A 27,810-nucleotide genomic window follows, 5' to 3' on the forward strand; every position below is an offset into this window, starting at 1 on the left:
CTGATAGAGTGCTAATATTCAATATATACAATGAACTCAAGAAGTTAGACTCCAGAGAAAATTTTTACCCTATTAAAAATGGGGTACACCCAGAGCTCTTGACTCTAGCTGCATATGTATCAAAAGATGGCCTAGTCGGCCATCACTGGAAAGAGAGGCCCATTGGTCAGGCAAACTTTATATGCCCCAGTACAGGGGAACACCAGGGCCAAAAAAATGGGAATGGGTGGGTAGAGGAGGGGGGGGAGGGTGTGTGGGGGACTTTTGGGATAGCATTGGAAATGTAATTGAAGAAAATACGTAATAAAAAATGGGGTACAGAGTTAAACAAAGAATCCTCAACTGAGGAATCCCGAATGGCTGAGAAGCACCTAAAAAAGTGTTCAACATCCTTAGTCATCAGGGGAATGAAAATCAAAACAACCCTTGATTTAGGCCATCTCTCATGTAGACTCTCTTCCCAGGTGGTTCTATAGTGTGAAACATCAACAAAACCAACCAGCCCCTGAGGAACACATCTCTTTACAGGATATAGTCTATCCTCTGATATATCTCTGTAATGGTGAGTGATCCCAGGACATAGTGTGGTATGGCCCAGAGCAGGGATCCAGGAAGGGCAGCTCAGGGCTGAGACCTGAGAACATCTTTAAAGGGAAAGTAGTTTTGGTTCTTGAAAGACATCCAGGGAAGAAGGCACAAAGCTTGGAGAATGGTAGAAAGGTTCGAATACTGAAATAAGTGAATTTGTGAGAGAAGAACACATGGGTCAATGTTGCGAGCTACTTCTATGGACTGCTGGATTGGAGCCTTAAACTCCACCAAGGACCTTGTTCTATTACACAGCCGATGGGGAGGCAGACTAAAGGTTTATGGAAATGGAGGGGGAAGACTCACTCAGCAGGAGCGTGGGTGATGGCCAGGAATAGGGCATTCAGAGTGAGGGAGGGAATCAGGAGGTCACTACACACAACCAGACTTGAGAAGATGGAGCCCAGGACCAGGCCTGCAACATGAGGCTGGAAAGAAAACAATGCCATGGCCAGCTGTGGCCATGAGAGTCACACTGAAGGGCCATTCCTCAGCTCTCCATCCCACTGACCTCTTCAGCTACAGCCTCAGGCCGGTCATCTTGACCCCAAGCATCATTAACTGAAATGAACAAAATTACAGTCCTTGACTTCCATGGCTAAGTAGTTTTGGGAATGCATAGATCTGAGCTGTGGGTGGACTTGGTGGTGGGTTGTGCCCACGCTGGGTGATTCATTTAGTAAGATACTCATCACCAGAAGTTCTCCAGTGAAAATGATGGCGGACGTTGAGAAGTACCTGAGCATTTCAGAGTTGGTAACAAACAGAACTAGAGCAATGTTGAGGAAGCCCCCAAATATAACAGCCTGTGATTCAGGCATCTAGGCAGATGGTAAAAATACCACTCTGTCCTCAGCGGGATCCTGCAAGCTCAAGGCAGGAAGCTGTAGTTCAAGGCAGGGTTGCACTCTGCTCTGATGTGGTGTGCATGGTTCACTGCATAGCAGGAGCTGTCAAAGGGAGCCAGTGTTATGGTGACTCATTTTGTCTCACAGAACATCTTTGTGAGCTGCAGCCACTCAAGGATGAGATCTGAAGTCACGCCCCAGAAGGAGAGAGGACAGTGCCAGCTCCCTTGGTGCCACTTTTGACACAGTCCTGCCTCTGTCAGCATCCGCCTTGAGTCATCCTTACCTAAAATGAGGAAGGCAGTCCCAGGAGGGTCTGAAAAGTTTGGAGTATCCTCAGCTCTATGTGGGTCACGGCTCTTCCTCTGGATGTACTGGGAGACACCCCTACCTGTAAACAAAGGATGTGGAAAGAACAGGAAGACCATCAAGTAAAAAAAAAATGTCATTGTCCCTTAAGTGCTAATTTGGGGAGACACAGCGTGTCTAAAGATAGAACAGAAATGTCATTGTTTGTTCAGGTGATTCTCAAAAAAAATCTGCTGCTGGTATTTTAGTCCCCTCTGGGGGTCCATGGGTACACAACCCTCTCTGATTTCTGGGAGCAGTGGGCAGCTTGGTGTTAGCAGTCAGTGTCACAGGACAGAGAAGAGCAGGAAAAAGTTCCAGACCCCTACCAAGCTCTCTGACCTTGCCCCCCCCTGTAGTTCTTTTCCTAGGGCTCTAGTTTCTAGCAATCCTGGAATATTTGTTCTCCATTCTCGCCAGCTCCTTCTAATCTCTGATACTTGGCGTCTATCAAAGTTCAAATGTCCACTTACTAAGAGATTTCCCAGTTTAGTAATTCCATAACCTGGGGGTGGGTACCTTTCTTCCTTATTCAACCTAGAACTTCACACCTTGGTCCTTTTCTTAAGCCAAGCCCACAGTCTCACCACCACTCCACACCCTTGAGCTCTTGCGTCTCCTTCAAAGTTTATTGGAATGCGATGCACCTTTTCTTTTCTTGATGTCATAAAATAATCTGAGAAACACACTTTAAGAGAGAAAGAGTCTGTTATAGCTTCCAGCTCAAGGGTGTAATCCATCATTACCAGGAAGTCAAGGCAACAGGAGCTTGACACAGCTGGCCTCATCGCCTCAGAAGCCAGCAAGCAGAGAGCAACGACTGTGTGCTGCTGCTCACTCCTGCTCTCTCCACTCAAACAGTCCAGGATCTCCTCCCGGAAATTAGCTGGCCTTGTTGGGGGAACAGACCTTCCCACCTTAATTAATGCTGTCATGATAATCTCCCACAGATATGCCCAGAGACCCTTCTCTCAGGTGAGTCTAGACTCTTGTCAAGTTGACAACTAGCCTTAACCATCCTTCCCGATCCTCAACTGCCGTGAAGCAAGCTGTCCTTGAGGCTTTTAGAACATGTCGTGTCTAAGTGAGACCTCTCTTTTCTGTAGTATAGTGGCTGACAAATGCCCCATGACAATGGCATTATATCCTCCAGATCACAGCATCTCATCTAAACTGTTATTTCCAATTCCAGTTCCAGAAAGGATTTCTAAAGAATAATGGACACTCTGTCAAACATAATGAGAATATATATTGTCAGGTCTCAACTCCCTATCATATAGGTGTGGCCCAATTCCCACTGCAGATTGGAACAGTCAGTCTATTAAGACTATGTGTTGGCTGTGGGCAGCTCCCTCCAAAGCTGAGAGGGGTTTCAACTATGGGCATGAACACACTGTACTATTAATTCCCAGACAAGCAGTTTGGAGTTTATTTTAAAATCCTATCAGGATAGGTGTTGCCAGGAGTTATCTTATCAACTTAATTGCATCAAGAAGTTCATGCAGGTTAGGAAAACTACTCCTCCAGATACAATCAGATCAACCTGTCTTTGATCAATGGAAAAATCCCATATTGGGTTCATAATATGATAGCATTGTTGGGGGCTGGTAAAAGCTAGGGGATGGGGCCTAGCTGGAAGAAGTAGGTCACTGGGTGCCATCTTTGAGGCCTATGTCTTTTCCTGCCCCTTTCTTGTATCCCTCTTTTCTACTTCCTGTCCACTATAATGTGAACTGGCTTTCTCTATTATGCTCTCCCTGCTACAATGAGCCAACATCTCTAAAGTCATGAGCCCAAGAAAATCCTTCTTCCTCTAAGTTGTCAGATATTTGGTCATGGGAATGAGAAACGTAACTAATGCAATATCCTTTAGATTTATAAAAAATTCATTCCCTTCCCCCCCCCATGTTATGAAAAATCCATTTAAAGGCCATAAACACTCGAGGGAGACAGAGAGCAGAAAAGCCTCTGTAAATACCTTCAGGCACACACTGGCTCTGCATCATGTTCAACCCAATGTTCTGGCCTTTTGCCTCTAAAGACAAAACAAATGGCCTAATGAAAATGGAAACCGCCTGTCAATCAACTGCACCTCAAGAGTTTGTGCACGTATTTGAAAAGCTAATTAGCTAATTTTTATTGGTCTAATCAAATGCTTTCTTCTGTAAGTACAGTAGCATTATTGGTTAAAACAAAACACTTGAAGAGGTCAATGGTGCCAAGAGTTGACATTTCTCCAGGCATTAAAAATGGATAATGATCTCAAAGCAGAAGAGAGGAGCATGTGCCTACATTGAGCAAAGGTTAAAACCAAGCAGTTCTGCTGGCCACAAAAAACCACGGAGCATGAATAGCATCTGAAATAGCTCCATGGCCATCTCGGCCTGCAAATCTGAGTGCTTATCCTCCAGCCTGCCTTGTTTCTTCTTGGATCTGCAGCAGGGAGCATCCAGGAAGGCCGAGGGAGTCCCGCTGTAGAGACTTCCCTGGCTGCAGGTGCTTGGCACAACTGGGAATATCTGGAGCACAGCTGACCTTCCTGAAGGTCATCAGCTCAGCTCTAAGACTTCTGTGCTGCCTGACATCATGCAAGTTTGAAGTGTGTCATTAGCCAGAGGCCAGTATCATCGCATGGGGTTTGCATCTTTGTCAGGGCTTGGCTTATCAGGAGAGAGAGAGAGAGAGAGAGAGAGAGAGAGAGAGAGAGAGAGAGAGAGAGAGAGAGAGAGAGAGAGAGAGAGAGAGAGAGAGAGAGAGATGCTTTCAGGACCCAAGACAGCTCTCCTCACTGCTCCTGACAGGCTGAGGTGATCGTGAAGCTCCCAGACTCTTGAAAGAAATTGAGCCCACACAGATATGAGGGATCAAGTTTTTGGATTCTTTTCCACTAATGAGACAAGTTCTGGTTGCTTCAACTGCCAATGTCTACCAATGTAATTGGACTCACCACACAGTCCATCTAACCTACCAATTCTAATTGCGTAGTGATGGAACCACAGCCAACATTAGGAGCTTTAAAAAAAAATCCTGACATGAAGCTGTTCCCACCTTCTTTGAAAGGAGAAAAGTGGGGCCATAGAATGGCAAGGGCCATCGAGGTAGCTCCTTGTAGCTGCCTGAACGCTCTTGAGGCAAAGGAAACAGTAGGTCCACGGGACTCACTGCATGACCTTCAGCATAGTGCTGGAAGCAGGAACCGAGTGGTGACGCCTTTCTCCATGTGTCCTGATCACACAGCTGAACACATGGCAGACTCAAACCACTGCATTGGTAACATTGGAGGAAAAGAAAAAACATGCCCCTCAGATCTTGTTGGGAATTCCTAAAAGGAGCAAGAAAAGGAAATGGTGGGCTGGTAGGGCTTCAATGGTCCATCTTAGCAAACTTGCAAATAACCTGGACATATAGGACTCATCACTGTCTGGGACAGCAAGACAAGGGCTTGCACCTCTCACCAGCAGAGTGACTCTTCCGATTTCCTCACTGTCAAAATGAGATGCCTGTCACTACCTTGTAGGGGAGGAAAAGTACAGAGTCTGGGAACTGCTCGTATCCAGTGAGTCCTTGCTCTTTTCTGGAAGATACAGGTCAAAGGTTGGAGCATGGATGAGGATGTAAGTCAAGTTAGGAATCCTTGCCTAGTATGCATACAAACTCTGGTTTCAACCCCTCCCCCCCCCCCCACACACACACTATAGAAATCTTGTGTGGTGGATGTTGCATGCCTAGCACTTAAGAGGTGGATGAAGAAAGATTAAAGATGCAAGATCGGCCTTGACGACATAAGTCATAGACCAGCATTGGATACTTGGGGTCGAATATCAAAACACCCCCCCCAAAAAAAACAAGACAAAGACTGGAGGGCATCCTGGGCGGGGTGCTGGTGAGGGGATGCTGTGGAGGGAGACAGAGCTTGTGCCAGGCTTGTAAAGCAGGCCAAGCATTTAGCATTTGGGTGTGATGGCTCTCAGGGGGCTTAGAGTTATGGGCTGAAATTAGGGCTACAGGCTGAAATTAGGGCACACTTACATGTCTACTCAACCCTTATTCAGTGGACATCTCTCCTAGACCAGAAAGGTGCAGGACACAGAATTCTACATTGAATAGCACAGACACTGCCTGACCTTGTCTTAGTCGTGGCTCTATTGCTGTAGTGGAATCATGACCAAGGCAGCTGTTATTAATGAAAGTCTTTAATTAGGGGCTTGCTTAGAGTTTCTGAGGGTCAGTCCAGGATCATCATGGCAGGAAACAGACCGATAAAGTGCTGGAGCAGTAACTGATGACAGGCAGCAAACAGAGATAAAGACTCTGGATTGGTGTGGGCTTTTAAAACTTCAAGGCCCACTCTCAGTGACACACCGCCTCCCCAAAGATCACATCTCTAATCCTTCTCAAACAGTTCCAATTCATGATGACATTCAAATATATGAGCCTATGTGAGACTTCATTCATTCTCTGACCTTTCCCCCTCCCGTTGTTCTTTTCCTAGGGCTCTAGTTTCTAGCAATCCTGGGATATGTATTGTGCTCTTGGAACACAGTCATGATTTTGTCAGTCTTTTGTGGTAGCTCTCACCAGACACACAGGTATGAGAGCCCCCTCATCATATGCTCCTAGCTTGCATGATTAATCAATCATTAGTTACTTTTATCTTGATTCTGATAACTTCCACAGTTATGATAAATGAAGCCATATAATATCAAGTGTTTAGAGGAATGTGGAGAAGTTGGAACCCTGATACCTGCTGGTGGGAATGTAAAATGGTATAGTTCCCCCGGAACACAGTGTGGGATTTCCCAAAACACTAAACACAGATATTTTATATGCATCTTTATGCCCACAACAGTTCCAACTCTTAGATACAGAACAAGAGAACTTGGGATATGTCTATAGCAGTGCTTACCACAGCACCGTTCATAATAGCCCAAATAGAAAAGGCCATCCATTGCTCAATGGTTAGACAGCGCACATTCTATTCTCACAGTGGAGTAGTGTTTGACAATCAAAAGGAAACAACTTCTCTGAATCTGCTGATACCTACCACAAAGCAGACAAACATTGAAGACATTATGCTGAAGGAAAAAATGTACTCACAAAAGACAATATTGTCTGATTCCATTTGTGCAAAATGACCAGACTAGGTAAGTCATAGAGATAGAAGATTAGAGACCCCTGGGCTCAGGGGAACTCGAGGGGGCAGTGACAAGGGGGCAGACGATAACCAAATAACAGTAAGTGCTGCTAACTGTGGTGGGGGAGCCAAAAGTTTTAATAATTAGGCATGGTTATGACCGTATGACTTCACATATACTATGAGATATTGAAGTGTGTTCTTCAAATATGCAAACTATGATGTTAATTTTATCTCAATAAAGGAATAAAATAAAAGGAAAAAGTAAAATACATGCCCAGAAAGCTTGAGAAAACACAGCCGTGTGTCCTAAAGCATCAGCTATGCCAAGTCAACTGTTTATTAGTACTGGGGACTCAGAGCCATTGTCACCAATGCTTTCCATGCATGTTCTGCAAGTACCCATGTTACAAAGGTGTCCTGCTCCTCCACAGCTCGAAAAGCCACCTTGTGGCATTGCCCGTGGTTAGTGTTGGATAATCACATACATGTCAATCAAACAGGAGCCTGGTCATGGCTGCCAGTGGCTGGAATTGGGAATGGAATATTTTTGTGATTTGTTTATTATTGTAGTTAACAGCCTGTTTGCACAGAGATGTGTTCACAGACTCTATGGTTCACTGCCAAAATCCTCTCCCTCCAGAGTTGGAACAAATGTAGACCTTAGACCCTTGTCAGCACATCTGCAATGCCCTGCTTTTTTTATGCACAAACTTTCTGCATAGGACACATTGACATCCTTTGGTGTTTGTTCAAGACATGCATGATCATGTATGCATATATATATGTATGTATACATATATATATATGTATGTATGTATATATATATGTTGATGTTGGCATTCTAGGGGGGAATAAATTGTTCAAATGTTATCCTAAAAGTGTGTATGTATGTGTGTTTGTCTTGCATATACACATGCGTGATTGTTACAGAGAATGCCAGGCTTGAGTTGGGAAACATGAATCAAGAGCTACAGAGCCAGAGGGTTGGCAAGCTTCATAACAGAAAGTGAATCTCTGTTGAAAGTTGGGCTGAAAGTTGGCACAAGACAACACAGTAAGCACTTGGACCTCAGTGGATCAGGATACAGCATTATGGGTGGAATGGGGCCAGGCAAAAACTATTCACAGAGAAATAAATGTTTAAAATGGTAAACTGTCTCCCTCAGTCCCTTCGGCTCCAAGTGACTCTCCCTTGACAGGCCCTGGAGGCAGCTCTGGGTGGTTTTTCTTTCTGCCCAAGGATTTCCAGGCATCTCCAGAAAGAGAGAACCAGGGCCATACAGAGCCTTAAAATAAGTGGTTCTCAACCTGTTGGTTGTGACCCCTCCGACACAACTCTATCTCCAAAAATATTTACCTTATGATTCGTAACAGTAGCAAAACCACAGTTATGAAGTAGCATTGGAATAGTTTTATGGTTGGGAGTCACCAGAACATGAGGAACTGTAGTAAAGGAATTAGGAAGGCTGGGAATCATTAGGAAGGTTGGGAATCATTAGGAAGGCTGGGAAGCACTGCTTTAACTCACGCTGCCCATCTGGGACTGAGTGAACCCTCCCGTTGCAGACTGTGGGCAGCTCTCAACCCAGGTCTTTCTTATATTCTTAAAATTAGTTAATTTAATTACATCTCAAACACTGACCCCCCCCCCAGTCCCATCTCAGATTCTCACCCTCCATTCCCCTCCTGTTCACCTCTGAGATGGTGGATCCCTGCTGGGTATTCCTCACCCCCACCCTGGCACATCAAGTCTCTGTAGGATTAAGCACACCTTTTCCCACTAAGGCAGGGCAAGGCAGCTCTCTGCTACATATGTGTTGGGGGCCTTGACCCAGCCTGTGTATGCTCTTTGTTTGGTGCTCAGTCTCTGAGGGCTCCCAGTAGTCCAGCTTACTTGGCACTGTTGGTCTTCCTGTGAGGTTTCTATCCTGTTCTGGGCCTTCTGTTCTTCCATAGGTCTTTCTCATATTTTGTTCCTTATGGTGGGAAGAAAAGAAACTGACTTGATAAACTGAACCCTGGACCCCTGACACACAATCTCATAGTCTCCAACATTCCCTAAGTTGAAGGGTGAGGAGGGTATTGAGACCCTCATCCTAGTTTGACCACATCCCAGTCTTCACACCACTCTTGGCCCAGTATGAACTTAGTTTCTTTACACAGTGAAGACATCCTTTCAAAGGAGCCTGAGCAAACCCCCATGATATTCTATGTCTATTAGCATATACACCCTGCATTCAAAGGTGGCAATAATTGCAGGAACTGAGGAATGGGATGTGGTTTCACTAAGGTAAGGGAGCTGGGGGGGGGGGGGGTGAGTCTTCCATGCTAGTAAGTAGCATTCTGTGCTCCAGTCCCTGGCTCAGCATTCAGCTTGCAGTAGATGCATCAAGTGCACTGGTGAGGCTGCATTCTAAGGATACCCCGGTGTTGAATACCCATTTTGGAAATCTACAGCAGTGACAAGTCCCCAGGATTCTAACATTGGGACACTGTCAGTCATTGACTGGCAAACAGGTGATCGGCATTGCATGATGCACAGGAAGGAGAGGCTCCCTGCACGCTGACTCTGGGCCACACTCACCACTCAGGAACTATATGAGCACAGCCTGCTTTTCCTTCCATAGCATAGAGATAACAGTGCCTGCTAATAGGATGGTGGCAGCAATGAGACTCTGAGTGGAGGCAAATGGCCACTCCCTCTCCTCTCCTCCCCCCTCACCTTACTCTATACAGGTTCACGTTCTCTTTGGAATATGGCATGGCATTTGTGTGTGTGTGTGTGTGTGTGTGTGTGTGTGTGTGTGTGTGTGTGAGTGTGTGTGTGTTGTCTCATCCAGTCCTTCTCTATGTTGGAGTCAAGTGCTTTGTCACACCTATGCAACTGATAAGGAAGCAGACCAGGGAGTGCCAGGCATCTTGACACAGCAACAGACAGAACTGGGTCTCGGCACAGACCAAAGACCCTGTCTATGGCATGCTCTCTTCTGCCCTGCACCGTGCTCCACCACCCATTAGCCTTGCAGCTATGATACTAAAAGCCACCCTCTCCTCCCCCATCTGACACCTCCCAGAATTGTGTACCTCATATAGCACATGTCCCTTACAGAGGCGACATCAGTGTGCTTGTTATAAAGGAAGCAAAGGGTAGGTGAGTATACATCATTGAACAGGAAGGACAGCTGGCTTCAGCTCCTCCCATGCTCACATGTCTTCCCACCCCATCTGCCTCAGAGGTTCTGGGACAGCCTTCTAGTCTTTCTGCTAAACATTTGCATACATACTCACATGCATGTATGTTTTAATATGGACACTGCCTTACACACATGCATACCATTCTAAAATCTGGTCTCAATATTGTGTCTTAAAGAACTTAACTCTTAAAGTCCGAAGAGTGAAGATTAAGTTCTATTTTGCCAATTTCTCAGTAACTGAAGGTTGATGCTGTTCCTAGCCTGTGCATCTGGAGCAATGTTGCAATGCCCATTTTCTAGACATGTATTCTTGTGGTCCTTTGTGAGGGTTTCTGCACAACACTCCATAAACTGCTGAAGAAAATGAGGCAAAGTAAGGTATGTATACAATTGTTTTCAGAGGTCACTTAATAACTTAGCTGGGACAAGAATGGGTGTCCAGAATCTTCCACTAAGGCTCGATTCTTTGAAGCACAAAGGAGAAAATTCTAAGATTTTTACATAGGGTAAATTCTCGTGGTCACATGGAATTCTGAGCACAGGACCTTCAATCTGAAGCATCCTGCATCCCACGTGCAGCCGGAGTGAGCTCCTGGGACTTGCACCTCCGCTGCTGCAGCCTGCTTATATTCAAATTGTCTTCTGTGTGCAACAGTGATTCTCAATCTATGGGAAGTGACTCCTATGGAGGCCAAATGACCCTTTCACAGGAGTTGCCCAAGATTATCAGATAACACGGATATTTACACTTTGACTTATAACAAGAGCAAAATTACAGCTATGAAGTAGCAAAAAAAAATTAATTTTATGGATTAGGGTCACCATAACATGAGGAACTGTATTAAAGGGTTGTAGCATTAGGAAGGTTGTAGCAATAGGAGGCTCTATAGCATTGAGAACCACTGCTATAGAGCCTCCTAGCTATGTCTAAGAGAATTTATGGCCTGTCCTCACCCTGCCATGGTGCTCCAAAGACTTCTCAATTGCTAGCAGGTAGCTAAGGCACCCTCTCCCTCTTCCCACTAACACCCCTGCTTTCTCCTGCTTTGCCCACCCCAACCGCCTACCCAGACTCCTGCACCGTCATTGTCCTAACCAAAGAAATAGACAATGTGGTGCATCACAAAAAGAGCGTCTCCCTGTAGTTTTGTCCTGAGAGGATCAATTCCTTGCCCCCACATCACAGGTTCATCCTGCCTGCTGCTGGGCAGATCTGCCAACACCAACCCAGTTAGAGCCATCCGAGAACTTGCTGGTTGAACGATCAGTGTCTCAGCAGCCTCCGCATTTGAGTTTAGATAGAATTCTTCGGTAATATATTCCTGCCCCTGAGTTATTATTATCCCCATTGTACAACTGAACAATGGAAATTGGAGTTGGAGGGGTGAGCAACGCACCCACAGACCCAGAGCTCCAGCCTGCAGGCTCTGCTTTTGGGCTTGGGTGCTCCCTGCTAGAGCCACAAGCGAAGTGCAGGCTCCTCTTTTAGCCTGTCCTGTCCTCCTCTGCTATGTTCTGGGGAAAGTTTCTCCTTCAGAGCTGAGCCCATGAGAACTTGCTCACACAGTTCCCAGGAAGAGCCCACCATTGACCTCATAGAAGGGTCTGCGCAAATAAAGCAGATTGAACACTCTGGAACTGGGATATTTTTGCTTTGGAGGCAGGTGGCTGAGGAAGAGTAATCCCTAAAATAGAGGAATGTGTAAAACACCCGCTTCAGATTCTCTCTGCAGGAAGTGAGAGACTGGCTCACCTCTGCAACCCCAGCCACCAGCCCTAACTAGGTCTTTCTTGGGAACTCAGAGTCTGAGCTCTTCCCCCATGAAGATCTTAAACTTTAAGTCATGAGAAGATTCCTCCGAATTCCAGAAGGGACTACACTGCAGCGCCCTGACCACATAAGAAAAAAACACAGGTACAAAGCCAGGGCAGCGTAGCCACAGGGGTTGGAGGAAGACCCCAAAACCCCAAATCAGAGAACAAAATCCTAGGAGAGTTTAGTCCAGATGTTGGCCACAACTAAACATTGTCATTACTGAAAATGGGTTGGATAGAAGATGTCAGGGCCAGAAGGTGGACAGCTCCAGTTGGTGAGTTTTTCTGTAGAGAGACTGCCCTGGTCTCTTAACAAATCTGTGAGCTTAACTAAGACTCTGCTATCCCCAAAGGAGCCTGCGAGTGACATGCTCTGGGTGGTGGTGCATAGTACACTGCCTTGGATAAACCAGCTCTGGAAGACCTTATAGGGCCAATTGGGGCAACTGGGGAAATGTCTGGGAGTTGGATGCCTAGAGTGTCCCAGTATGACAGAAAAGTGGAGACTGTGGGCTGGAAGAAAAAAACAGATTATAAAACATTATGTACAGAGTGATCTCATTTGGGTGAAATGAAAATGGAAGGAGCCATGCCAAGGTGTTAAAAGTGGAAGTCTCTGGAAGGCAGGGATAAGAGAACCTTCCTTTTTATCATCACCTGCCTGTGTCTTCCATTTTCTCCCTATGGACACGCAGAGCTCCAGGAACAATGAGAGACTATTTAAAAATTAAAAAGCCCATTCGTTTGGGCAATGTCAGTAAGTGAACGTGGCAGAACAAGGTTACCAACCCAAGGCGAGCGTTCCCACAGGCTAATTAGAAAGCAGCCAGGCAGGAGAGGAGACTGGGGAAGAGGATCTACAAACAAGGGAATGCAAATGGCCAGCATGCTTGAAAAAAAATGCTCAGCCTCATTAGTAATCAATGATATTCAAAGTAGACTAAAACAAATGTCCACCCATCTGATCAACGTGCACTGAACAGAGGAGACCCTAGGTCTGAACTAAGGTGTGAAGAGCTGCCAGAGGGTGTGGCCACTCCCTCAATTGTGGAGATCATTAGACTTTACATGATGTCTGCACACCTCAATTCTATTTCTGAGATTCTTTCTGAAAAGGAAGAAAAAACAACAATAACGACAGTTAAAAACAACAACAACAGCAACCACCACCACCACAACCCAGAATGAAGTAAAAACCAGCCTGGGCTGGGTGTGTGACTCAGCAAGGGAACATTTGCCTGACATATATGACTCTGGGTTTGATCATCAGCATTGGAAAGAGAATGTCCCTATCTGGTGAAAAATATGAGGTGTATTGCATTATTTATCATTCTGAAAGGCTATGACTCCGCATTGCATCTAGCACCTGGAGATCTGTCACTTGACAGCCCTTAGACTGACATCTCGCAGAAGTTGAGATGAGTATGGGCTGATCTGGTTTGAGCACCGAGAAATGTTGTCAGCAGTATGAGCCCAACTGGGGGGAGAAAAAAAATGGGCAGGAAGAAGTCTGAGGAAAAGAGAATGAAGAAACCCAGGGATGACTACAGCATTCTGCTGAGGTGCTGGGATGACAGGTGGACATGGCCTTCTGTGTTTCCATCTATCCAGATTCTGGTGGAAGTCTAGTCAGGGAAAGCAGTACAACTGCAGGAATCCAAGATGAACGAAGCCAGGGGCAAACAGCAGCGACCATCAGCTGGTCAGTTCTCGTGCACATCCAGAAGCTGGTCAGGAGGCCTCCTTCCCCAGAAAAAAACAAACAAACAAACAAACAAAAACCAGAAGCAAAGGGAAGTGAGGCCAGTTCAGTAGAAGGACCCAGGCTGGAAGGGGTGACCATAGCAGAGGAATGGTGTCACAGCCAATCATTGACGACATGTCAGGATTTGGAATGACCAAGGGTGTGAGGTTATCTCCAGAGAGGCTTAACTAAGGAGAGAAATACTATCCTGAATATGGGTAGCAACATTCCATGGGAGGCTGGCCTCAGACTGAATAAAAGGAGAAATGAGAACCTGCATCCCACACTCTGCTTCCTGGCTGTGGCCACAATGTGACCAGCTGTCCCATGTGCCTGACCCTACAGAGCTATTCTTGCCAACACGCCCCCCCCCCACACACACACAGACACAATGGACTGGACATTCACATGGTGAGCCCACACAAGTTTTTCCATCCTTGGGTCACTTTTCTCAGATACTTTGTCACAGCATCACTGGGGAAGTGGTCTCAGGGAGGTGGATAGCTCCTAGCTGTCTGACTGCCAGAAGCAAAACCGTCCAGGGAAACGGCTGCGAAGGGGACTCTTGGCATTTCTCAGCAGCCTGGGCTTCCACAGAAGCAAGACAGTTCAGAAGGCAGCCTAAATGACCAGACTGTGTCACACTGGGCAGTGCTGTTCCCAAGTCCCTCCCTAACTCCATCTCCCCAATGTCCTCCAGTTCTGCGACTCTCAGCTTGTGTGGCTTTGGGCAAAGGGTTTCAACTGAGCTATGTTGTTTGTGCACAACAGAAGTTAGGTGCCATGTTTATCCCCCAGGGTTTCTCATGACAAATTACAACCGTGGGCCTTGAACGATTAGAGTGTTGGTGTCTCTTAGCTCTGGAAGCCACGTGTTAATAACATTCAGAGGTTTGGTCAGGCTGTGCTTCCTCCAAAGGCTCAGAGGCGTATCCTTCCCTTTCTGTTTCCTAGTTTCCTGTGGTTGCTGGCAATCCTTAGTGCTCTTTGGCTTGTGGCAATGTCACTTCTTCTCACCACACATGCATGCTCTCTCTTGACATGACCCTCTTCTTTCTGTGACTCTCTGCCAAAATTTCTCTCTCCCTACAAGGGCACCGGGCTCTAGGTTAGCCACCTAACCCAATAAAACCCATATTAACTAATTAATTCCATCTGCACAGACCTTGTTCTCAAATATGGTCACATTCTGAGGTTCCAAGTAAACATGAAATGGAGGGATGGGGGCTTTTCAACCCGGAGCAGTCGGAACAATAACTACATCTGTATCACATGGTTGCTTTAGAAAATGGGTTATTCTATGCCACCCACTTAGGACAGATCTCTACATATAGAAAGCACCATCCAAGCAGTGCCGAGACTTCTCTCCAGCTGCAGCCTGGGCTACCATATGGAACTTTCCTCACCTCAAAGATGCAGACCAAATAGCCCAGCCACAGGCAGCACCGGCCCAGTTTTACCGCCAGTCACCCAGCTGCCCAGCTTCTCCCCCTTTATTGTTGGATGAGAGTGGACAAGGGAAAGCTGGCCCCCAGGGAGCCTCTTGGTTCTCAAGCCTGCATCTGAATCTCCTCTCCTCTATGGGAGGATGTGCCACAGCATCTGACGACATCTGTTTGCTCCTTTAAAAGAATCTTTCTGTGTGTGAATATATGGTATATGGGTTAGTCATGTGCATGCATAATGTATATATGTATGGGCATATGTGTGTCATGATGTATTCGTGGAGGTCAGAGGGCACCTTGGGCTTCAATCCTAGCCTTCCACCTTGTTTGAGATGAGGACTCCTTGTTGCTTGCCCCTGTGCATACCAGACTAGCTGGCTGGAGAGCTTCTGGGGATGTTCTTGTCTGTTTCTCATCTCATTACAGGAGCACACGTCTGTACCCAGCTCTCAGGGGGTTCTGGGAAATGAAGCTCAGGTTCGCACACTATCACAGTACTGTATCCACTGAGCCCTCTCTCCCTGGGCCCCTCTTTGCTTCTCAAAAATGCTGCTGATTCCCTACTGAGCCTTCAGGAAATTTGAACATTCAAAAAAGTTTTGGTCTAGCTGCTTCTAACATAATTTTGGACAAAAATAACCTACAATCTTGATTTTTTTTTCCCTCAGCCTTTGGACGGGCTCACAACCATTGCATTCGTCCACCACACATGCATGAAGCATAAAAATGACAAATTAGAAAGGATTTCTGAGTTGTTCTCCGACAGATGTCACAGCATAAAGTGGAGGCGTTCAGTGGGTCAGGCATGAACACCTGATCCCAGCTTGCCAAGAGCATCCTTAGGATTTGTTCATCAGTGGTAGGATCCCTTTGCAAGTAAACCAACAAGAAATGAGGGGGTCACAGTCTTGGTGACCATGTTGTCTATCAGACAAATAGAACCAGCAGAGAGAGAGAGGGAAAAGTGGAACACTGCAAGAAGCAGAGTGGCGGTGTAAGAAGAGGGTGGAATTCTAGTCCTGCTCCCAGATATCAGCACAGACAGATACTGCTTGTGGAGACAGTTGCTGCCTGACTCAAGGTGATCTATAACATCTCCCATCTCCTTCAAAGCAATCTCCTCTTCTGTATGACCTAGTTTTAAAAATTGGGTTATAAAGACAAATACTCTTGCTAAAATGCCTGGCTCTATGCCAATATAGTCCTTAGGTATAGCCTCTGACCTTTTGGAGTAGATGATGGGGGGGGGGGTGGAGCAAGGAGAAAATTGAACAACTAACTCTAACGGTGGCAAGAGTCAGAGACAGAGACAGAGATACAGAGATACAGAGACATAGACAGAGACACACAAGACAAAGACAGAGACAGAGACAAACCGACGTTTTAGCATGCGCTCTGTTTCCTAGAAGGAAGAAAACAAAGGTATGTGTGTATTATTAAATACAGACAGTGTCCCACACACCCCAGATGAGTATTCAGGATTAACTGAACCATTCTCACAGACAGAGATGAGCAAGCAGAACAGCCTTGTTTCTTGGGCATTGGTGAGTGGCAGATGTTCTCTGAATCTAGACCTCTGGCTGGTAAGACTTTTCTAACTATATTCCATAAGGAAAAGGGTTAAATTGGGGAGATATTAGGGGGGCATCTTCATATTGGAGAGGGATTCATGCCTGTGTGGCACTGCCATGTAATGACTGATGTGTTGGGCACACAGCTGCTCGCTGACTTGACACATGGCTTCCATTCCTAGGGGGCAGACAAGCTACTGTTGGTGACATTCATTTGCAGACAGAAACACCAATCACCTTCCTGGGGCCTTTTAAACCCTTCCTATGGATGTCTTTTGCTTATACCTGCACCTGAAGCAGGACTGAGGCTGGGGATGTAGCTCACGTAGTCAAGCGCTCACCGCATAAGCATAGGACTTGAGTTTTTGAACCTTATGATGAACAGGAACAAAGAATGAGATACAATTGTTTCTCTGAAAATGGGAGTAAAATGGAAATCTCTCCACTGTCACATGATATGGCACAAGAAGCTCTGGCCAGTAGAATAGACAAGGAAACAAAACTATTGTTTTGGTTTAATTTGCAGACAGCAGGATTATGTATACACAAAAACTGAGAAATTCAGGAAAACAGCCTAAACTCAATCACACGGGAATTCAGTGACAGCCCACCTCCCTCCTCCAACACAAACCAGCTGTATTTGTGTACTCTGGCAGTGAACAAATCAAGAACAAATTTACAAGACAATGGCACAAATGATAGCATTCAAGCATAAAATGTGCAGAGATTAAAAAGGAAACACAAGACAGAAACTTGGTGCTGCTGAGAAGGAGCCAAAGGAACGCTAACAGACAGGATTCCCTGGTCAGAGACTGGGGGACTCGATGTCTTAAGAACACCTCAAATTAATCTATGGAAAAAATGTTATCCAGCTAAAAATCCAGGAAATTTATAAGATGTATGGGAAAATTGAAGGAATAATGAAAAAAAGAATAAAATGGAAATTTTATATCATGATATTGGTATTTAGAAGTCTTAAGAAAGATTATTAAATTTACTTTTATGACGTACCATGAAGGGACATAACCAAGAGTCCATACACTGGTGTCAAGACACACCAAGAAGCAGAATAGAACAAAGGATAGAGCAAATGGGAAGTACTTGGTGGTTTAACAAAGCCCCCATAGCAGCTTCGTGTAGGACGCAAAGCAGGTTCAATCCAAGCTGCTTGGTAGCGATGAAATGTCAAGCAATAAGCCACTCTCAACCCTACCTCAGACCTTACATAGCATTAATGTGAGTGAGTCCTTTGCCTAGGTATAAAAGTTAAAGACACAAAGTTTCTAGAAGAAAACAAACTGTTGCCAGCTTGTATTGGCATGGGAAAATGCTTCAGAAAGCTCACAGATCAGTAATCACAAAAATATGAGAGGTTCAACTTCATGAATATTAATAAGTTTGACCTCCTGAATACATACATACATACATACATACATACATACATACATACATACATACAGGCAAAGCACTAATACACATGAAATAAAGTAAGTCTAAAACATTCTTTTAAAGGAATAGAGGGCAGGGTAAGAGATGGCTCAGTGGATAAAGGTGATGGCTGCACATACCCGGAAGTCTGAGTCCAACACTGGAATCTACGTAGAGGAAGAGAGAATTGAATCAAAAAGATTGTCCTCTGACGTCTACATGCATGCGTTGGCATGTATGTCCCCACCATGCACACACAAAATAATAATCATTTTAAAAAATCTTTTAAAGTAGACAATCTACAGGTTAGACAAGTATTTAGAACTCATATCTAATAAATGTTTTGAATACAAATGTAGCTTAAAATTCTTATAATTCAGTAGGGGAAAAAGGCAGCCTGATTTACTGTAGGTTGCATAGTAAAATTGCACTGACAGTTTAAATTGGCATTTTTAATTGAAAATGTTATTTTAATACATTATATCCTGGTTATGGTTTCTCCTCCTACAACTTCTATTTAAGTGCACTACACCACAGGCCCTCACTTTAACTATGTCCATCCACTCTTCTTCTTTTTTAAAATTTCACTTTATGATATATTTTATTTATATTTGGTATTTTATACCCATTACTCAAATTACAGAAAGTTGCACTACAGCTAGAAGTTTTCAATATTTTTCCTTGATAATATACAAAAATGTATCATTTGAAATGCAGAACTGTTTAAGTATAAACATATATATGTATTTATATATATACATATATATATACATACTTTTTTCTTTTTCTTCTTTTTTTTAAATATTTATTTATTTATTATATGTAAGTACACTGTAGCTGTCTTCAGACACTCCAGAAGAGGGCATCAGATTTCGTTATGGATGGTTGTGAGCTTCCATGTGGTTGCTGGGATTTGAACTTGGGACCTCCAGAAGAGCAGTCGGCGCTCTTAACCACTGAGCCATCTCGCCAGCCCCCCTTTTTCTTTTTTTATTGGATATTTTCTTTATTTACATTTCAAATGTTGTCCCCTTTCCTGGTTTCCCCTCCAAAAAAAAAAAAAAAAACCCTATCCCATTCCCCCCTCCCCCTGCTCACCAACCCACCCACTCCTGCTTCTCTGTCCTGGCATTCCCCTACACTGTGACATGGAGCCTTCACAGGACCAAGGGCCTCTCCTCCCACTGGTGTCCAACAAGGCCCATCCTCTTCTACAATTGTGGCTGGAGCCATCGGCCTCTCCGTGTGTACTCTTTGGTTGGTGGTTTAGTTCCTGGGAGCTCTGGGGGTTCTGGTTGGTTCATACTGTTGTTCCTCCTATGGGTTGCAAACCCCTTCAACTCCTTTGGTCCTTTCTCTAGCTCCTCCACTGGGGACCCCGTGCTCAGTCCAATGGTTGGTTGCAAGCATCCACCTCTGTATTTGTCAGGCACTGGCAGAGCCTCTTAGGAGACAGCTATATCAGTCTCCTGTCATCCAGTCTTTTAAAATACCACCAGTTGTGCCTAACAGAAGCACAAAACCAGGGTTCTACTACTAGCCTTTGCTCTGCAATAGGTCATCAGATGGACAGCAAGGTTTTGAGTAGCATGACTTCTTTCCTAATGCCTTCTCGGGTTTACTGTGATTTCTTTTCTCCAGTCTTCTCTGCTATCTCTAGATAGAATTCTTCTCACACACCAAAGTCCTACCTTTGCTTCCAACATCATTTTTAATGCCATCCCTTTCTGAAACCATCATTTTCTCCTACCAAGTGTAGGTCTTTGCCTCACTTTCATTCAATTTTATAAATAGGTATGGAAGAGGAAATGGAGATATGACCTGTGATTGGTTCCCGACAACCATTTGTAACTCCAGTTCCAGAGAATCTGGCATCTTCTTCTAACCTGTATAAGTACCTGCATACAAGAAGCATAAACACACACACACCTTCTTAAAAATGGAACTTCATATGCCTCTGTATTTTAGCAAATTTAGCACCATAATATGTGCCTTGATGGTCATTCTAGTCTATTAGTTTCTAAAGACTTAAGAGTACGTATTTCCATATATGTATTTCCAAACCAACTGGGACTATCAGTATATAGTGTTGGTAACAGGGAGAAAAAATGTAGCCTTATTAAAGAATATTATGCTACTGCCTATTTTAAAAGAAAAAAAAAGAAGGCCTTATTTCCTTGGTGTCTTCCATTCCCTCTGGCTCTTACACTCCTTCTGTCTGCAAGGTCCCTGAGCCCCGAGGGGAGGGAATTAATGGAGACCTCCCTTTTAGGACTGAGTACTACAAGGTCTCTCACTCTGCACATTGTTCAGCTGTGGGTCTCTGTATCTATTCCCATCTTACTGTAGAAGGAAGCTTCTCTGGGGATGGCTGAATGAGACACTTACTTATACATGCAGCAGAATGTTGTTAAGAGTCATTTTATTTCTGTGTTCTTTTAGTAGAAGAATAGCATTTGGGTTGCCACCAGGTCCATGGCCTATTTAGCCTCGGGTTCTTGGCCACCTGAGCAGTGTCAGGTTCCATCTCATGGAATAGGCCATAAGTTTAATCAGATATTGGTTGGTTACTCCCACAAGCTGTGTGCCACTATTTTCCTAGTGCTGCTTGCAGGCAGGTCACCATTGCAAGTATAGAGTTTGCAGCTGGGCTGGCGTTTATCTTTCTCTTTTGGTAGCATGCAGAGTGTCTTTTAGTACCATGAACACTAGTCAGTAGGGCTGAAGACTATAGGTAGGCACCAGCTCGACTGGTTTAAATCTACCACAAAAATGTCCATAGTAGCTTTTATTCAGAATAGTTACAAATTGAATCTGTGTGGAAAATTATGTCAACCTGACACAAGCTAGAGTTATCTGAAAGGAGGGAACCTCAATCGAGAAAAGTGCCTCCATAAGATCCAGCTGTATGGCAGTTTCTTAATGAGTAATTGATGAAGGAGGGCCCTGGGCATGCAGTCCTGGATTCTATAGAAAAGCAGGTTGAGCAAGCCATGGGGAGCAAACCAGTAAGCAGCAGCCTTCCATGGCCTCTGCATCATCTCCTGCTCCCTGGTTCAGTGCTGAGTTCCTGTCCTGACTCCCTTTGATGATGAACAGTTCTATGGAAGTGTAAGCCAGATAAACCCTTTCCTCCTCAACTTGCTTTTGGCCGTGGTGTAATAGTAAACCTAAAACAAGGATGTGATGCAGATGTCTATCAAGATGATGATGGCTAAAACCCCATAGGTACGTTCATGTAATAAACAACAGAAAGAAATGAACTTGCGAAGGATACAGTAGGGTAGAGACACCTAAAATATATTGTGCTGTGTAAAAGGAATTTAATTAGAGGAACTCACGGTGTATAATTCTGTTCAAGTAGAGAACTGATCCATGATGACTAAAGAGTTGGACAGTGGGCAGCTGGAGTGGACTGTCATGGGATTAGGCAGTGAGCAGCTGGAGTGGACTGTCATGGGATTAGGCAGTGGGCAGCTGGAGTGGACTGTCATGGGATTAGGCAGTGGGCAGCTGGAGTGGACTGTCGTGGGATTAGGCAGTGGGCAGCTGGAGTGGACTGTCATGGGATTAGGCAGTGGGCAGCTGGAGTGGACTGTCATGGGATTAGGCAGTGGGCAGCTGGAGTGGACTGTCATGGGTTGGCTGTAAAGAGGCATAAGGGGCATCTCTGGGGAGACAGGAACACTGACTCAGTAAATGCATAGATGACATAGATGCCGGGCTTATCAAGCTCATCAGATGCTATATCCAGGACTTCCCATTTCATTATGTAAATGCAAACCTGATGAAGAAAACTCCTTATAATAATCTGCATAACAGGAAGAGCTCCTGGTCTAAGAGCCACAGCATACCGAATAATGACATGGGGGATTTGATGGCCACTGCACTGACCGGTGAAGGGTGGGGAAGAGAACTACAGGGTAGAGAGGGAAGGCATGTCAGAGGCTTCTCATCTGTCTAAGCCAGCCTATGAGGGCACAGTTTGGTGGGACTGCCAAGTACCAAATTTCCCTGAGTGAAAATTGGGCTGAGTGAGTGGGCCAATGATACTAACAAATAGTGACTGAGTAAGGGACAGGGGTCAGGAAAGCTCCAGTGAGCACAGTGCACTGGGTTTGTTTCTGGTTTTCTTTTTTCTTTTCTTGCCTTCCCCCCGCCCCCCAGATAGAGTTTACAGGGCATCAAACTCACCCTCATCCTTCGACTCTCCAGAACAGCTGAGACCACAAGCACACACCCCTGCATCAAGCAACACCCCTCTCACAAAGCATGGGCAAATAATGAGTTTTCCCTTTGAAGTTTCTCTCGGAATTCATGCAAATTAAGAACTATTTTTCTTACTTTCTAAATCTTGCTAAGCCTTTCAAAGAGTTGAGTCATTTAGAAAAAGATTCATGTCTGCCTTGGTTTCCCTGATCCCAAACCAGTTCCACAAGAAGCCATGTTGCTAGCTGGTTTGACTTCTCCCACACACACACCCTGGAACACACAAGCACACACATTGGCTCTGCCTCTGGCAGATCTGCTGGCAGGCTCAGTCCTTGAATGTACACATTGAGCAGGGCCTAAAATGCATAGACCCCTTGGGTGTGCTGAGGGCCAAGAGCTGTGCTCAGAGATTGTTCCCACTAGTTCACACTTGCAGAAAAGTGAATTCTCCCCCACACGTCCACCCACACAGCCCTCAAAAGCTAAAGTGGTACATGGGTTTCAGTTGCCACTGCAGCAGAAGGGACTTAATTTCCACCATATGGGGAAAGAAGGCCTTTGGGTGCCTGTTTCTGGCCTTCTCTCCTCCTCTCTCCTCATCCATGTTCCTTGTGTGACATTTTTAAACAACCTAAATTCACAGGTGAGACCACTTTCTCCACCTACTTCATTTCCAAGATGGTGAGAGAGTAGAGAATTGTCCAAAGGTCAAATAGGTTCAGAGACAAGACCACAATTCTGACACCCCTTGGCTTCCAGAACAAAGTTTGCCAGCAACATGATACTTCCAGACCAAGTTCTCTCTCCATTGACAAGTACTAGACAATGACATTCAGGTGAGGATTCCTCTAGTGAACTTCCAAGGATGAGATATGACTGCTTTCCTTGACCTAGGGTGGGGACACGTCAAGGGAGTTTTTGGATGTCCACCAATAAAGGTGAGGAGAGCTGTGCCTTCATTTATTCACTGGACACTTACACAAAAAGCTGCAGATTGCATAAGCAGGTCCAGGAAGACAGGAGTGTCAGTTCAAGTCTGATCACACATTCCACTAGGAGAGGCCTGAAAGTGTGGGTGATATGCAGGTTATAGGAGCTACATGAAAGATGGGAAGTAGAAGGCATAGTTTGAAACATTTTTTTAAAAATGACAGGGCACTCCAGGTCAGTAGTTAAAACATAAACTCTTTGGTCAACATCCCTAGCTATTGCCCCTCATGATCTCTGTGGCCATGAGCCACAGTTCTGAAACAGTACATCGTAATTGAGGTTGGATTCTTTTAAAGATTTGGTTGGAGAACTCAGCCAGAGTAGCATTGCTGAGCTAGCTCTGCTTCTACAACACCTCTCTCTCTCTCTCCAACACCTCTCTCTCTCTCTCTCTCCAACACCTCTCTCTCTCTCTCTCTCTGTCTCTCTCCCTCTCTCCCTCTCCCTCTTCCCCTCTCCCTTTACCCCTCACTGCCTCCCTCTCTTTCTTTTTAATTAATTTATTTATTTACTCACTTTACATCCCAATTGCTGCCCCTCCCAGTCCCTTGACTAAAACAGATGCAGAGACCCATATCCAAACATTGCATGGAACTTGGGACTCCATACATTGTATGGAAGAGTTGGGGGAAGAATTGAGGGCCCTGAAGGGGATAGGAACTCCTTGGGAAGTCCAACAGAGTCAACTGACTTGGACCCTTGAGGGCTTTCAGAGACTGAACCACCAACCAAAGAGCATATATGGGCTGGACCTAGGCCCCCTGCACAATGTAGCAGATGTGCAGCTCAGTCTTCCGGTGGCTCCTCCAACCAGCATTTCTATTATTATTATTATTATTATTATTATTATTATTGCCATTATTATTATTATTATAGATATTTTCTTTATTTACATTTCAAATGCTATCTCGAAAGTTCCCTATATCCTCCCCGCACCCTGCTCCCCTAACCACCCACTCCCACTTTTTGGCCCTGGTGTTCCCCTGTACTGGGGCCTCTCTTCCCAATGGAGCTAAGACGAAAGGATGGACCATCCAGAGACTACCCCACCCGGGGATCCATCCCATAATCAGCCACCAAACCCAGACACTATTGCATTTGCCAACCAGCGTTTTCTTAAAACCATCAAAGAGCAAGAGGATGATTGCAGGATCCAGGAGCTGTCCACCCCCGTGGTGCTGATCTCTCAGGGCAACTCACAGGTTTCCAAACTTTCAGACTGCCTAGCAATTCCCAGGCAGTGGTTCTACGTAACTGGATCCCAGGACTGGGATAAGGACCTGGAGGCTCCGTTTCTGGAAATATCAGGTAAGTTTTACTTCCCCTGTTCAGTTCAGAGACAGGAATGAACAAACTCAGACATTTTTAGGAGTCAGTGCAAGCTTGGAGAAGCCATCATCTGTGGATGGGTTCAGTGCCTCATGGCCTAAAGCTCAGAGAGACCAATCACATATTCTTTTGCTTTAGAAACCAGGTTGCAAACAAAGAAAAAATAAAGAAAAAAAAAGCAGGCTTCCCTTCTACAAGTAGGTGAAATGGATTTCTAAGACAAGGTGCAACCTCTCCATAGTTTCTGGCTAGGTCTGCATGTAAGCCAAGCAGAGAAAAGCAGCCCCTCATCTTGGCCAGACAGGCTCTAGTTGGATGGTGATTTCTTTCCTCTATAGGTGAATTGGGGTATAGGAAACAGAGTCCTGTCCTGGAAGAAGATATGTTAGCTCATCTCTGACCTACCCAGGCTTTTTGAAAGTCCTTGGGCAAGCTGCTTCATGACATAACTCCCTCCAACACCCAGTATATACACAGGGTGGTAAACACTGTTCCATGAAACTTAAGTGGGGAAATGAAGCAGGGTGTTCAGCAGACACTAATTATCATAGTTGGGAAGAGAGTAGAAGAGAGCAGAGTGGGAATGGCTGTTAGTATGACTAGGAGAGACTTGGGATTGAATATGATATCATAACAGAGCCAGAGTCATCACATAAGTGGGCCTGGGTCTCCTTCATTCCCTTCCCCCATTAGCTCTGGTCTTTGTGTACAGTGCCTAGCCTCTCTGAACCTCTGTTACCTCATCTGCCTGTAGCAGAAGCACCTCAGATATACTGCAAAGATTAAATGAGATAAGGCAAGCAGAGTGTCTGGATCCTGAAGAGGCTCAGATGAATATTGCCTTGCATTCTGAATTCCATCAGACAGCACAGCCTTGCTTCTTTTGGAAGATTACCAAGCACAGCTATTGGACAGTGAGATTTTTCTCCCCTCTTTCTGAGTTTATCACCTTCCATAGCCAGGTTGTGTGATCTGGGGCCATCACAAAGACTTGAAAATAGCAAAGGTTCGGGGGGCCCATTAGTGATGCAGTGCTTCTCTTTGATAATGAGCAAATGAGCCTGGCGTGCAAATGCATGCTTATGATTCCAACATTAAGGAGGCAGAAGCAGGAGGGTCAGAAGTTCAAGGTCATCCATCCTTAGCTATATAGCAAGTTTGAGGCCAGCCTTGGCTAATTAAGATATTGTTTCAAAAGCCACATTTTGTTTTTGTTCAACTGAGCCACAGACTCTTTGACCTATTGGGAAAACAGAATGTGCAGTTTACCCAGCATGAGGGTTGACCAGAGTGTAAACAAACAGCCTTCTTGGAGAGAGCCCACTAGTCTAACATGCTAGTTGTAGTAGAGAGAGTACCAAACATCGATCTAGTCCTTGGCCAGTCTTTCAGGAGGTAGTCTGCCACTCTGTGCCATATGTCTTTCTGCAAAGAGTTAATGGACTCCCTGGGGTCTCAATGCCCTAATCTTGGTGATGAGACCATCTCTTGCTGGCCTCTGGTATACCGCAGTGCTACTGTGACCACTTTAAATGCCAGTTGAGCAAATGCTTTGAAAATGAAAACTAGCTGTTAGGCCCAGGTCAGGAGGTTGAGAGGCTGGCTGGATGCTCCAAGCTATGCAAGCCATCAATTCAATAGGCCTTATATTTTTGTGACTGCCATGGGGCTGGTACCTCCATCTGTGTCTCCCACCTTCCTGAAGGTCCACTTCCTGCTACAGAGTCACAGTTCTTCAGATCTCTAGGCTCAGATCCATAGGCATTTCCCCAGATACTTCGTTTCCTATGGAGTGTTCAGAATCGTGTCCCTCTCTCCTTAGCTTATAAAAACCCGGAACCCCTGCTCCTCACCCAAATAGCCACTGAAGTTCCAAATGGACCCACTGGTGCCATTCGATTTCTTGTTTAATTTATAGCATTTCATCACTCTCTAAAGGCAACTGTGAAAGGGACCACCACTGTGAGCAACCTGTTAGTGTGTGTGTATGTGTGTGTCTATATGTGTGTGTGTCTTTGTGTGTGTATGTGTGTGTGTGTCTGTGTGTGTGTGTGTGTGTGTGTGAGTGAGTCTGTATGTGTGTGTGTCTGTGTGTGTGTGTCTGTGTCTGTGTGTGTGTGAGTGAGTCTGTGTGTGTGTCTGTGTGTGTGTGTGTGTGTGTGTGTGTGTGTGTGTGTGTGTGTGTGTGTGCATGTCCATGCATTACATTACTAGATGTGGCTCTCTAACCAATTCAACTTGATCACCTACTGTGGCTGAAAGTGACCTTGAGCAAACGTTTACCTGTTCTGGAAATATTCTTTCACGTGCCAGAATATGTACGCCGGGGAGTTCCTGCAAGGATTGACAAAGCATTCCTCTGCCCTGTGTAGTCCTGTTGTTGAGCTTCCCTAGGGAGCACAGTTACAGCATTTTATGAGTCATGTTAATACTGCCATCAACATTCCATCACCACTGACTTCCCTCTGGCTTGAAAGAGCACTCTCTGAAGAGCCACCATGTGGTTCTCTGGAAGGCATACTCAGGACCTTGCAGCCCCTGGCTGAGTGGGCTGGATTCTCAGATTCTCTTCTGGAGGATCATCATAGACTAGTATCAGGTCCCAGACAGAGCTATGGTTGTGACCTCATTATGAGTGTGTAAGGCTATGTTAGACCCGAACTCTGAAGCCTGACCTGGCTAAGGCCAACAAGGCTGGGGACCTGGTTGCCATGGAGATCAGCCCTCCTACAATCCCACTGGGAGCAGAAAATTTTGTTTAAATAAGCAGGAGAAAATGAGCCTTGGTTCCTCAGCAAACTGAGTTATAATATTCTGAATTTCTATTCTGGCATTTTAACCTTTCAATGTTGCCCTTAGGAATTCAGAGAACAAATGATCTTCAATATGCTGAGTGTGTGAGGTGAGGTGGCTGGGGGGAGGGAGGGAGGGAGGGAGGGAGATACACACACACACACACACACACACAGAGAGAGAGAGAAAGAGAGAGAGAGAACACACACACACACACACAGAGAGAGAGAGAGAGAGAGAGAGAGAGAGAGAGAGAACTGAAATACTGATTTCTTACTGTTGGCCCAGTTACCTGGTTATCAACATCATTTGATGCAGAGAAGTCGAGGTTCTTTTAAGTTATAGAACAAAGGCATCTCATTGAAAGG

The 27,810-nt window shown here is 45.2% G+C and overlaps 1 long non-coding RNA gene across 2 annotated transcripts; it reads right to left on the reverse strand.

Moving 5' to 3' along the window:
* Positions 1-360: 360 nt before the first annotated feature.
* On the reverse strand, positions 361-27,479 carry Gm34725. 2 transcript variants are annotated; one of them, XR_378540.1, is made up of 3 exons: positions 26,933-27,479; positions 8,816-8,897; positions 361-1,827 (listed from the first exon to the last, which is right to left on the reverse strand). It is a non-coding gene; the product is annotated as a predicted gene, 34725 (long non-coding RNA). The 2 variants fall into 2 exon arrangements; XR_378539.1 differs by lacking the exon at positions 26,933-27,479 and adding an exon at positions 10,006-10,458.
* Between the last annotated feature and the right edge of the window lie 331 nt (positions 27,480-27,810).

The sequence above is a fragment of the Mus musculus genome, chromosome 7, assembly GCF_000001635.26.
Source record: "Mus musculus strain C57BL/6J chromosome 7, GRCm38.p6 C57BL/6J".
NCBI lineage: Eukaryota > Metazoa > Chordata > Mammalia > Rodentia > Muridae > Mus > Mus musculus.